Below are 11,197 nucleotides of genomic sequence, written 5' to 3' on the forward strand. Positions count from 1 at the left end.
ACTGTTGTGGAGCCTGATTCAGAGTTTTTACCCTTACAGAAGGAGGGTTTGGGGGTTCCTCACAGTGTGGGTAGCATCATTCAACTAAATGAGTTGTAAATCCTGATTCAGAGTTTTTACCCTTACAGGAGAGGGGTCTAAGGGCTCCTCCCAATGTGGGTAGCATCATTCAACTCGAAGAGTTGTGGAGTCTGATTCCGAGTTTTTACCCTTACAGAAAGGGGGGTCTAAGGACTCCTCCCAACGTGGGTAACATAATTCAACTTGAAGAGTTGTGGAGTCTGATTCAGAGTTTTTACCCTTACAGAAGAGGGGTCTGAGGACTCCTTCCAGCGTGGGTAACATCATTCAACTTGAAGAGTTGTGGAGTCTGATTCAGAGTTTTTACCCTTACAGAAGGGGGGTCTGAGGGCTCCTCCCGGCGTGGGTAGCATCATTCAACTTGATGAGTTGTGGAGTCTGATTCAGAGTTTTTGCCCTTCTAGGAGGAGGGTTTGGGGGTTCCTCCCAGTGTGGATAGCATCGTTCAACTTGATTCGTTGTGGAGCTTGATTTAGAGTTTTTGCCCTTATAGGAGGAGGGTTTGGGGGCTCCTCTCAGTGTGGGTAGCATCGTTCAACTTGATTCGTTGTGGAGCCTGATTTACAGTTTTTGCCCTTACAGGAGGGGGGTCCGGGGGCTTCCCCCGGCACGGGTCCCGGGTGTCGTGGTAAAAAAATGCACAAAGTATCGTGGTGAGAAAGACATATTTTTGTTCCAAGCAAGGTTAAAAGAAATCAATGAAAAATCCAACAAGGAGCATGCCAGAATCAAGATGTGGATGTCAAGCGAGAATGGTGTTGTGCAACTCAAATAACACAAAATAATAGGGGTCTAATTTTTAGTTAAAATAGGGAATGAAATGACAATAAAAATCGCTAAAAATTTACAAAAATAAACTAGACTCAATAACGAAGACACCACTTTTTACGGATTTGGAATATGACCTCCGGTTAGGGAGATATGACCCTGACAAGTTGGTCCTAATTTGGGTAGCGATTTACAACGATTTACTTACTGAATAACACTACAAATCGCTATAGTGATTTGCAGAAGACACTACAAATCGCTATAATGATTTGCGGAAGACACTACAAATCGCTATAGTGATTTGCTGAAGACACTACAAATCGCTATAGTGATTTGCGATAATACTACAAATCGCTATAGTGATTTGCGAAATACACTACAAATCGTTATAGTGATTTGCGATAATACTACAAATCGCTATAGTGATTTACGGAAGACACTACAAATCGCTACAGTGAGATCCAACAACACTATAAATCGCTGTGGGGCTCATTGAAGTCCCAAAAACACTATAAATCACTATAGTGATTTGCGGAAGACACTATAAATCGCTATTGAAAAGCCGGATAACACTATAAATCATTGTGAGGCTCATTGGAGACCCGAAAATACTATAAATCACTGTAGGAAAGCCCGATAATACTACAAATCGTTGTTGGATCCGCGCCGAGGGGAGCCCCCGGACCCCCCTCCTGTAAGGGCAAAAACTCTAAATCAGGCTCCACAACACATCAAGTTGAATGATGTTACCCACTCTGGAAGGAGCCCCCAAACCCCCTCCTGTAAGAGCAAAAACTATGAATCAGGCTCCACAACTCATCAAGTTGAACGATGCTACAGTCAGTGTGCAGGTCAGTCAGTGTTTGATGAAACAATGTAGGATCGTTTGTTGGATGTGCACAGAAGTAGAGAGAGAAGTGAGAGAGAGTGAGAGGGTTGATGTTCATGGCCTTCTCCAGAGGGAACTCTTTACCTCACTTGATTTTTTCTCTAGAGAAAGAGAGGGTTTTACAGTGTTTTACGGAGAAGGAAAAAGAAGAAGATGACGATGAAAAGTTCAAACGGACATTTTTTATGGCTCAGGATTGTTTCGTCGGATGACCATCGGATCGTCGGCTCACCATCGGATCGTCGGCTCACCATCGTTTCGCTGGATTACCATCGGCGAAACAATTAAGGTTCGTTTCGCTGGGTAGACTTTGAAGAGTCAACATCATCCTTGACTTTCTGGATGGAGGACATATTTGTCCTTTTTTTGAATTGTTTGTTTTTCTTTTTTGAATGAAGGGCATTTTTGTCATTTTCTCAAACCATTGCTTTATGAGAAGAATAACAAGAAAGGGTACTTAAGTCTTTGCAACCACACCAGACTCCAATGCTAAGTGATGTCAACATACACGGGAATACGAGCCCCATGTGCTTGTATACGTGGTGCTCATTAAGACCCCCAAACACAGACGTGAGATTCAGTGAATCATCGGGGGCGAACATACACCACCCTATATTGTGTCCCTCGAAGGGGACCAGTCCGAGGGTGATCCTTATATGACTTGTGGATACCCTAGCTAATCTAGCAAAAAAAATAAATTATACTGTTGACTTTAGACATGGTAAACCAGTTAAATCTACACGGACACGGTACCTGACCTTCACCATCCCTCAATAAGGTTGACAGCAGTGGACACTATGCCCACTCTCCTTGAATTTATGTTCATATTAGAGTTTGGATCCAGTTTCTCAAGAAAATGTATCCATCAACACCACTCGCTGCACTTTAGAGAGGCTTTTATGGAGAAACATTTAGCCAAAAGAAAACAACCAGAACTATCACCAACAGAGAATCCAAAATGCCATTGGTTGTGATATAATCGACGACAATTGACTTGTAACCTGCCTGTCTTGGGAGGGAGCCATGTTGGTAGTTTGTGTCACCGAGAAGCAGTGTGACTGGTAGAGTTGTGAAGCACATGCAGAACTTGTTCTTTCACAGTGAGTCTGCCTTCCGTCTGATAACTCGTCATATTGGGTGTTTTGTTATTGAAGATAACCTGATTTTGATAGATCCATATGAACCAGACCAGGATCCAAAAAATCCTTTCCCAGCATCACTTTTCGTGTTTATCAACTATTTTGACACTGCACCATGACACGAGACAATCTCTAATATCACCAGTAGGGGACCATTTGATTCTGAATATTTATGCCACTTGAGACCACGTTCCTCTGCTGAACTTACACCTTAGGAACAGGTGGTCGACATCTTCATTGTCCGCATCTATTGAGAAGATGATGCCTCGACTTTTGCAAATGATCTTGTGTCACCTATCTGAGAGTCCAAACAACACGGGGGTGAGAGTTTGGTCCATATAAGCTGCATAATCGAGAGCTTTTGATGGCAATACTGAATCATATTTCATACTACTTTGATCGAAAATTTCTGACTTGGAAGCCAACTTAAATAGTCCTCTTTGTTTGGATCCCAATTCTGAGAGTTCACTGCCTCCATGATAGATCTTGGAACAACCAACACATAACTCTTATAGATGCATTTGGGGCTTATGGACGAGACAATGCAATCCTGAACTTTAATATGTTGAAGGTTGTTGTAGAGCACTTTGCTGGAGTTAGAAGGTAAATGGTGAATCAAAATACCTTGGCTACACCAAGGATCAAACCAAAACTCCGCTTGATCCCCCATTCTTATGCTCCATCGGATGTGATCTTGAATGTTGTTGACACCTCTTTTGACGCTCTTCCATCCATGTGAGCCTTTGTTTTGGAGAAGAAGGGTCCATAAAGCTTCGTGTTTTAAATATTTTTCTTTGACTAGCACACATGGGGAAGAAAGGTTCTGCGCCACTTTTCATGTTGTTTTGTCTAGAAAGGCACTATTTAAGATCACTCATTTTATGAAGCCCCATACCACCTTATTCTTTTGAGAAACACACAATAGTTCAATCAATAAGATGAGAATGTCGGGAATCAAACGAACCTTCTTACAAAAATCTGCATATGTATTTTTTCAGCATGAAAGTGATTAAAGTAGGTAAGGCAAATGCACCTAGCCAATAAGATGGGATAGACTGGAGAACTACTTTAATAAGGATGATCTGAACCCCCATTGATAATTGCCTGCCAGACCAAGAGTCAAGTCTATCTCTGAACTTTGATAATATGGTTTCACAAAGAGATTTCTTTAGTCAACCTATAAAAAGAGGGAGACCTAGATAGGAGATTGGGGGTGTATTTGCTTTCCAACTGCATGTCCTTGCTATCTCTTCTTCCCTTTGGTGTGATAGATTGAAGGAGATAAAGATAAACTTTTCTTTAGTAATTTGTAGGTCGGATGCCTTTTCAAAATTACCCATAGCCTGAATGAATCCTTGGAATGAAAAATAAGGCGTCATCTGCATAAAATGAGTGGTGATGTTGGCTTCCCAGTTTAACTGATTGCAGTTTTCCCTTCTCAACTTCGTGGTTCACATACCTTGTCAACCTTTCCATAACTAATAATAATAAGTAGGGGGAGATAGGGTCTCCTTGCTTGATTTCCCTACTGCCCAAAAAAATGTTTGCTAATTGCCTTCATTAATAATCACTTCATAAGATGAAGACTGCACGCAAGTCATAATCAATTAGGTTGATTTTTTATTAAAGCCAAAGTATTCCAAGAATTCATGAAGAAAGGTCCAATCCACCTTGTCATAGGCCTTGGCCAGCTTGAAGATAACACTTTTCTTTTTTATATTGTGCATGGAGTTGTCTTGTTCGTTGGCCAAAAGAATATTATCATGGATGCTCCTTCCTTTTAGAAAAGCTTGTTGATTATGGATGATGATTGGATCCAAGATAGGATGCATTTTGTTGACCATTATCTTATATATGATTTTATAAACAAAATTACATTGACCAATAGGTGTCTAAACTATGATAGGGAGGTCGCGCCTTCACACTTCGGAATAAGATTTTATAAACAAAATTAGTACAAGTAATTCTCCTTAGCAACTTACCTGTCTGAAAAAAAAATTATGATGACTTTTCCAACATCTTGACCCACAGTATTCCAATATGAAGGCGTGGCAGCTATTTCTGATTCTGTGGTTGGGGATATTGGGTTTGATGCTATATATCATCTGAGACATCATAATAGAGGATGGCTTTGGAGGAGGCTTTCGATGGGATCGCCATGATATTCTTACCTCTGTCCAGCCTGATTGTGGATCTATCACTTTCGTCTATGAGGCCTATTTTGGGCAAGGATAAACATGAGCTATTGATCTGCATCTTGTACAATACTTGATTGAGCTTTCATAAACAACTTCTTGGATCCGACCATGTCAATTTCGACTGTGGCCTAGGGTTTTAAGTCGATTGACACTTCCATTCTGATTCGAGCATACTGTCTTCTCTCACAGGTCTGAGTGTAGAGACATCTGTATCTACGAACTCGCCTCCCAAGAATTTCAAAAACCGATTTCGTCGACCATAGCTCAAGCGAAAGATCGGGGAGCTGATACCATAACGACACCTTGGTGTTCAACTACAGCCTGATCGGGGCTCCTAGACGCCACCGGTTGGTGACGAGGGTTCGACCTGCCACTCTCCAGGCTTCACTTTGGCAAATAACCTTCAAGTGTTCTTCATCACATTGGATTGATATAAGAAAAAATATGTCGTTTAAGGAGGCTAAGGATCTACCTTGCATCAGAGGCCATTGAGCATTCAAGGTATCGAACATATAGCGGTATGAGAGACTGTGATTCGTCGTGTCTCCAGGAAACCCCGCAATGACTGACCTTTGCATCTGGGTTCTAAGAGTCTTTCATAGTGATTAGCTGGAATGAAGATATGAGGCTAGCTGAGGCTCAGAGGGCCCAGCTGAAAATACAACAATGGGGCTCACTTGATCCCTTCCACCTCTGTCCACTATTCTGGCCCATTAAGATTTTATCTATCTCTGAATCAGGTACATGAATGCCCATAATATCACCACATCTTTTTCCCAACGGAACATGGTGGGTTGGTGTAGCCCCCATTAATGGAGTTGGTTGCAAGAGGAGGCCAGCCCCTTCAATTTATCGCCTGGTGGCTGTCCTCCTCACCGTTTGTGCCCTCTGATGTTCATCTTTACGGGTCATGCAAATTTTATTTGTTAATATCACGAGATTTTTCAAATACTGATATTTGTAACATTGGCAAAGAATCTGATCCAAATCATCTGAATCCTATAGTTGGTCAATTGATTGGAAGATGATGTTTGATGCATTTTGGATGCTAGACGAGCAGTCAAGGTTTGATTTTCATGGGTGTTGCTCTTCTTTGCGTAGCATAGGCTTGGGGGTAGAAGTGAGTTTTACACTGCCGGTATGATGACCATAGATATGGCAGGCCAATCCAGCACGACCAGGTCTTCTTGCTTTCTTCATGTTATAAATCCAAAAAAAAACAATATAGATCGGAAGTAAATCTGATTGGAATTGAACTCGTGATTCGGCCATTGCGATCTAGTTAATCTGACGGTCCATCTTCTGCCTCCTCTCACCCAACTTTTCTCTTCATCTCATAACCCGTAAAAAGATGATATCTGTTTTTCAGGTTTGACGGTCCAGATTAAGCACCCATCCACTGTATATGAATGCTGGCCCCACGAGTTCGTTCTCCTCTCGTTCTAGTAAATCTATATACAACGATCAGGGATAAAAAAGCCAAATGAGAGAATATACAAGGGCAAAATAAACTTTCTCACTAAATGAGATTTTCTAACTTCCTAGTTTTCCGAGATCTTCGAAGTTCCTGACCTTCTCGTATTAATTTCTCAAAATTCCTTGCTCTCTCTCTCTCTCTCTCGACAACCCTCTTCCACGCTCTCATCCAGATTCTTAGAGGTGCAAGAAAATTCATGTTTTTCAAGAATTTTCGTTGTAATAAAGTTTGTTTATTTGCGTACTTGATTCCTCCCGTTGTAGTTCTTCTCTTCTTTATAGTTTCAGTTCGTGAATTGGTCTGAATTTCGGGTTATTTCTAGGGCATATGGCCTATTTTACGGTTTATTGGAGTGATTTTTGTTTTCGGTATCGTCATTGTGTCATGGTAGATTGGTGATCCAAAATTTTGCTTCTTTTTTTCTTTTTTGTCTCTCTTTGGTACATTTGATCCAAAATTGGGAGTTTATGTGGTTTTTGGGGTTTTGGTGGAGATTAAATTGTTCTGTTGTTGATGAATTTATCAGATTCCAATGGTGGCAATTTATATTGTATATTTCTGAGATTTTTTGGATGTGTAGTTTGTTGAATGCTTCAATTATTAAATTGTTGAAGATCTTGTGTTATATGGTTTTCTATGAAGACGTTTGCATATCGTTTGAAGTATTTTTTATCGTACTGTTATTGTTGTTGGATGATATTTAGTTTTTACTATGTTATATCATGAATTGCGGAAACCTTCTTTTATTTTGTCTAAAATTTGCATAATGGATTTTGGTCTTTGATGGGTTACTGTATGGTTTTGTAGGTAGTATTTATTAAGAATATGGTTATGAGAAGGAAACGACTTGCACAAGTTACAATAGAATTCTATTTTCTGAATCTTGAAATATCAATGTACTAGGCACATATTTATATACAGACTTGTCCACAAAAATAGCTGGGATAACGATATCCCTATTGCATCACGATATGCTTATTGCATACAGCAGATCTGCTCATTCTAACATGCTCCCCCTCAAGTTGGAGCTTGAGGATTGATGACGCCCAACTTGCTCTTGAGTTGAGAAACTGATCTTGTCCCAATGGTTGGGTAAACATATTTGCGCCCAGTAAGTTTGTCAGAACAACACTACAAGAAACCTGTGGATTAGCGACAACCTAAATCCGTCGCTAATCCGACGTTAATCCGTCGCTAAACTGTTTAGCGACGGATTAGCGTCGGATTAGCGACGGATAACTTTCATCGCGAATTTTTCGATGCTAAGTAGTGCCACAACTTATCCGCCGCTAATTCCGTCGCTAATTTGCGACGGATTAGCGACGGATATGATCCATCGCTAGTCCTTCGCTATTTTAAATTAGCGATGGATAATATCCGTCGCTAATCCGTCGTTAAATTTTAAAAAAAAATTTAAAAAAAATGCTCGCTGCCGGCGCGTTCTCCGGCAGGGAGCAAATTTTTTTGTACAGAACCGGCGTCGGGACGCTCTTCCGTAGCGAGCCAGTCACGACTGGAGATGGGATCCGGCGAGGGAGACGAAATCCGGCGAGGGTCGTAGTGGAGATGGGATCCGGCGAGGGAGAGGCGGAACAGGCGGTGGAGACTGCCGAGGGGCACCGCCGGGAGGAGCGGTCAAGGCAGGCGGCGTAGCCAGGGTTCACGGGGGAGAACTTGCAGGAGGCGTCGGGCTGGACGACGACGCGGAGGATGGAGGTTCCATTGGTGCCCGAGCAGTCTCCACCGAGAGGTGCCTGAGAATGGAGGTGCCGTCGGGCTGGACGACGAGACGACGACAAAGGAATCGCTGCAGAAGTTGCGCGTGGTGCGAGAGGTGCCGTCGGGCTGGACGATGAGACGGGGACGGAGGGATCGCTGCAGAAGTTGCGCGTGGTGCGAGAGGTGCATGAGAAGGACGACCTCCGTGGTGTGAGAGGTTGTTGCGCATCGTCAGAGGAAGGTGGGGATGGTTTAAATCGAACGGGAGGAGGGAAAAACAGAGGGAAGAAAATTTTTGAATGGGGGGGGGAGGGAAAATTTCGCGCCTCAGGCAAGACGGGTTTAAATCGAAAATTAGCGACGGAATTAGCGAGGGAAATTTTCCGTCCCTAATCCGTCGCTAATTAGCGACGGATTAGGGACGGAAAAATTCCCTCGTTAATTCTGTCGCTAATTACCATTTTTTTGTAGTGTTTTGGCGACAAAAAAATATTGTCGCTAATTAGCGACAGAATTAGCGACGGATATATTTCCGTCGCTAATTTTGCAAAAATTTCAAATGTTAGCGACAAATAGTTTTCGCTCGCTGATCCGTCGCAAATTTGCGACGAAAAAAATCCGTCGCAAATGTCCGTCGCTAATTAGCATTTTTCTTGTAGTGCAAATTGAGTTCTGATTGAACGGTTTTGAATTTTTTTCTCTTATAACATGACAATTGATCTCTATATGTTAAGTGTGTTCGTGGAGCACCGAAGTTGCTGCAATATGCAATGCTGCATGATTGTCACAAAACATCAACATAGGCTGGGGATGTCTGATTCCTAAATCTGTCAATAAATATTTTAACCATGTTAATTCACAACTTGCAAGTGCCATCTATCTATACTCTGCTTCAGCTAACGATCTTGATATTGTTGTCTGCTTCTTTGTTTTTTAAGATATTGGACTCTTTTTCAACATGGTATAATAACCTGAGGTAGACCTTCGAGTTTCTGAACATGATGCCCAATCTAAATCACAGTAGACAAACAATTGAAGTTTGCTATCAAATGACAACAGTATGCCCTGACCTGATGTGAACTTAAGATAGCGCAAGACCCTCTATGTAGCCTCAAGGTGTGGCCTCCTCGGTGTATGCATGAATTGGCTTAAAATATTGACACAATAGGCTATGTCAGACCTTGTAATGGTGAGGTATATCAATCGACCAACTAGTCTTCGATAATAAGCTGGATCATTCAATGGCTCACCTTCTTCTGAATTAAGCTTTTTGTATTGTTCCATTAGAAAATCTGACGACTTTGCCCATACCCGTGATCTCCAATGATGCCCAATGCATATTTGTATTGTGATAAGAAAATGCCCTTACTGAATCTTGCGACTTCGATTCCCAAGAAATATTTGAGTACTCCTAGATCCTTGATGCGAAAAACATTATTTAGAAGTACCTTTAGTTGGTTAATTGTTGACATGTCGTCTCCAGCAATAATGATATCATCAACATATACGTGAATAAATATGTATCCATGCTTTGTGAAGCAGAAAAACAATGAATAATCCACCCTAGACTGATTAAAACCAATCCCTTTAAGAAAATTTAAAAATTTTGCAAACCAGTTTCGAGATGATTGTTTGAGTCCATAGATGGATTTGTTGAGCCGACAAACTCGTTGCTCCCCCTGACGGTGAAAACCAGGAGGGAGTGTCATATAGATTTCCTTGTCAAGATCATTGTGTAGAAATGTAGTGTTGACATCAATTTGACAGAGGGCCCAATGTTTGACGGTGGCTACAGCCAAGAGGCACCGAACAATGATGAGCTTAGCGACAGGAGCAAAAGTCTTGTGATAGTCAAGACCTTCAACCTGTGTATAACCTTGCGCAACAAAACGTGCTTTGTAATGCTCAACTGGCCCATCAGATTTGTACTTCACTTTGTAAACCCATTTGCAATCGATTAGTCGTTTACCTGGTAGAAGGTGTGTAACCGTCTATGTATGGTTGTTTTCAAGTGCCTGAATTCCGACCGTCGTGGCCTCCTGCCAATGATCACATCATATGGCTTGGACAAAGGTCTGGGTTCAGAGTTTTTGGTAAGAGCTACTAAGAAGGCACAATGAGATAGAGAGAAGTTATCATAAGTAAAGTAATGAGAAAGAGGATACCTTGTACCTTTTTGGTGAGCACTAAAAACGTTTGATTGGGGGCAAGAAAAATGCAACGTAGCATTTATAATTATGAAGATGAGTAGGTGGACCCTTTGTCCTGGAGGATCGTCGAACAGGAATAGCAGATCTGGGGAGTGCCAAGGGAGGACTCGGAGTAGTAGAAGGGATAGAAATAGGTGGTGATGGACATGGGCAGGTTTGAAAAACTGGTATATTGTCCTGAGTATCAATTGTGTGGAGTGAATGAGAGACATCTGATGGAAAATCAAAAGATGAGATGGGTAAGACAACATCTCCAGAGTTAGATGGCGCATATGAAGCAGATTGGAAAGGGAAAACATATTCATGAAAAAATATGTATTTGCTAGTGAAAATAGCATGGGATTCAAGATCATATAAACGGTAAGCAACTTGGCCATATGGATATCCAAGGAAGACGCATTTTCTCGCTCTACTCTAGAGATAATGAAACGATTCACTTGTTTACAATATTATTGAGGTCAAAGGATTGGTACAACTAACCTACCAGTGGGCTTCCGAAGCAAGATATATGTCCCCCCCGAAGATGGTCGTTAGCCATAGTGCATGTTCGGGGGTCCCAATGAGCACCACGTATATAAGCTCATGGGGCTCATATCCCCATGTGTGTTAGCATCACTTAGCATCATAATCCGATGTGATTGCAAAGACATAAGTACCATTTCCCGCCATTCTTGACATGAAACGACGGTTTAGGAAGATGACAAAAATGTCCTCCA

This window comes from Nuphar pumila, chromosome 1, assembly GCF_984573655.1.
Source record: "Nuphar pumila chromosome 1, dmNupPumi1.hap1.1, whole genome shotgun sequence".
NCBI lineage: Eukaryota > Viridiplantae > Streptophyta > Magnoliopsida > Nymphaeales > Nymphaeaceae > Nuphar > Nuphar pumila.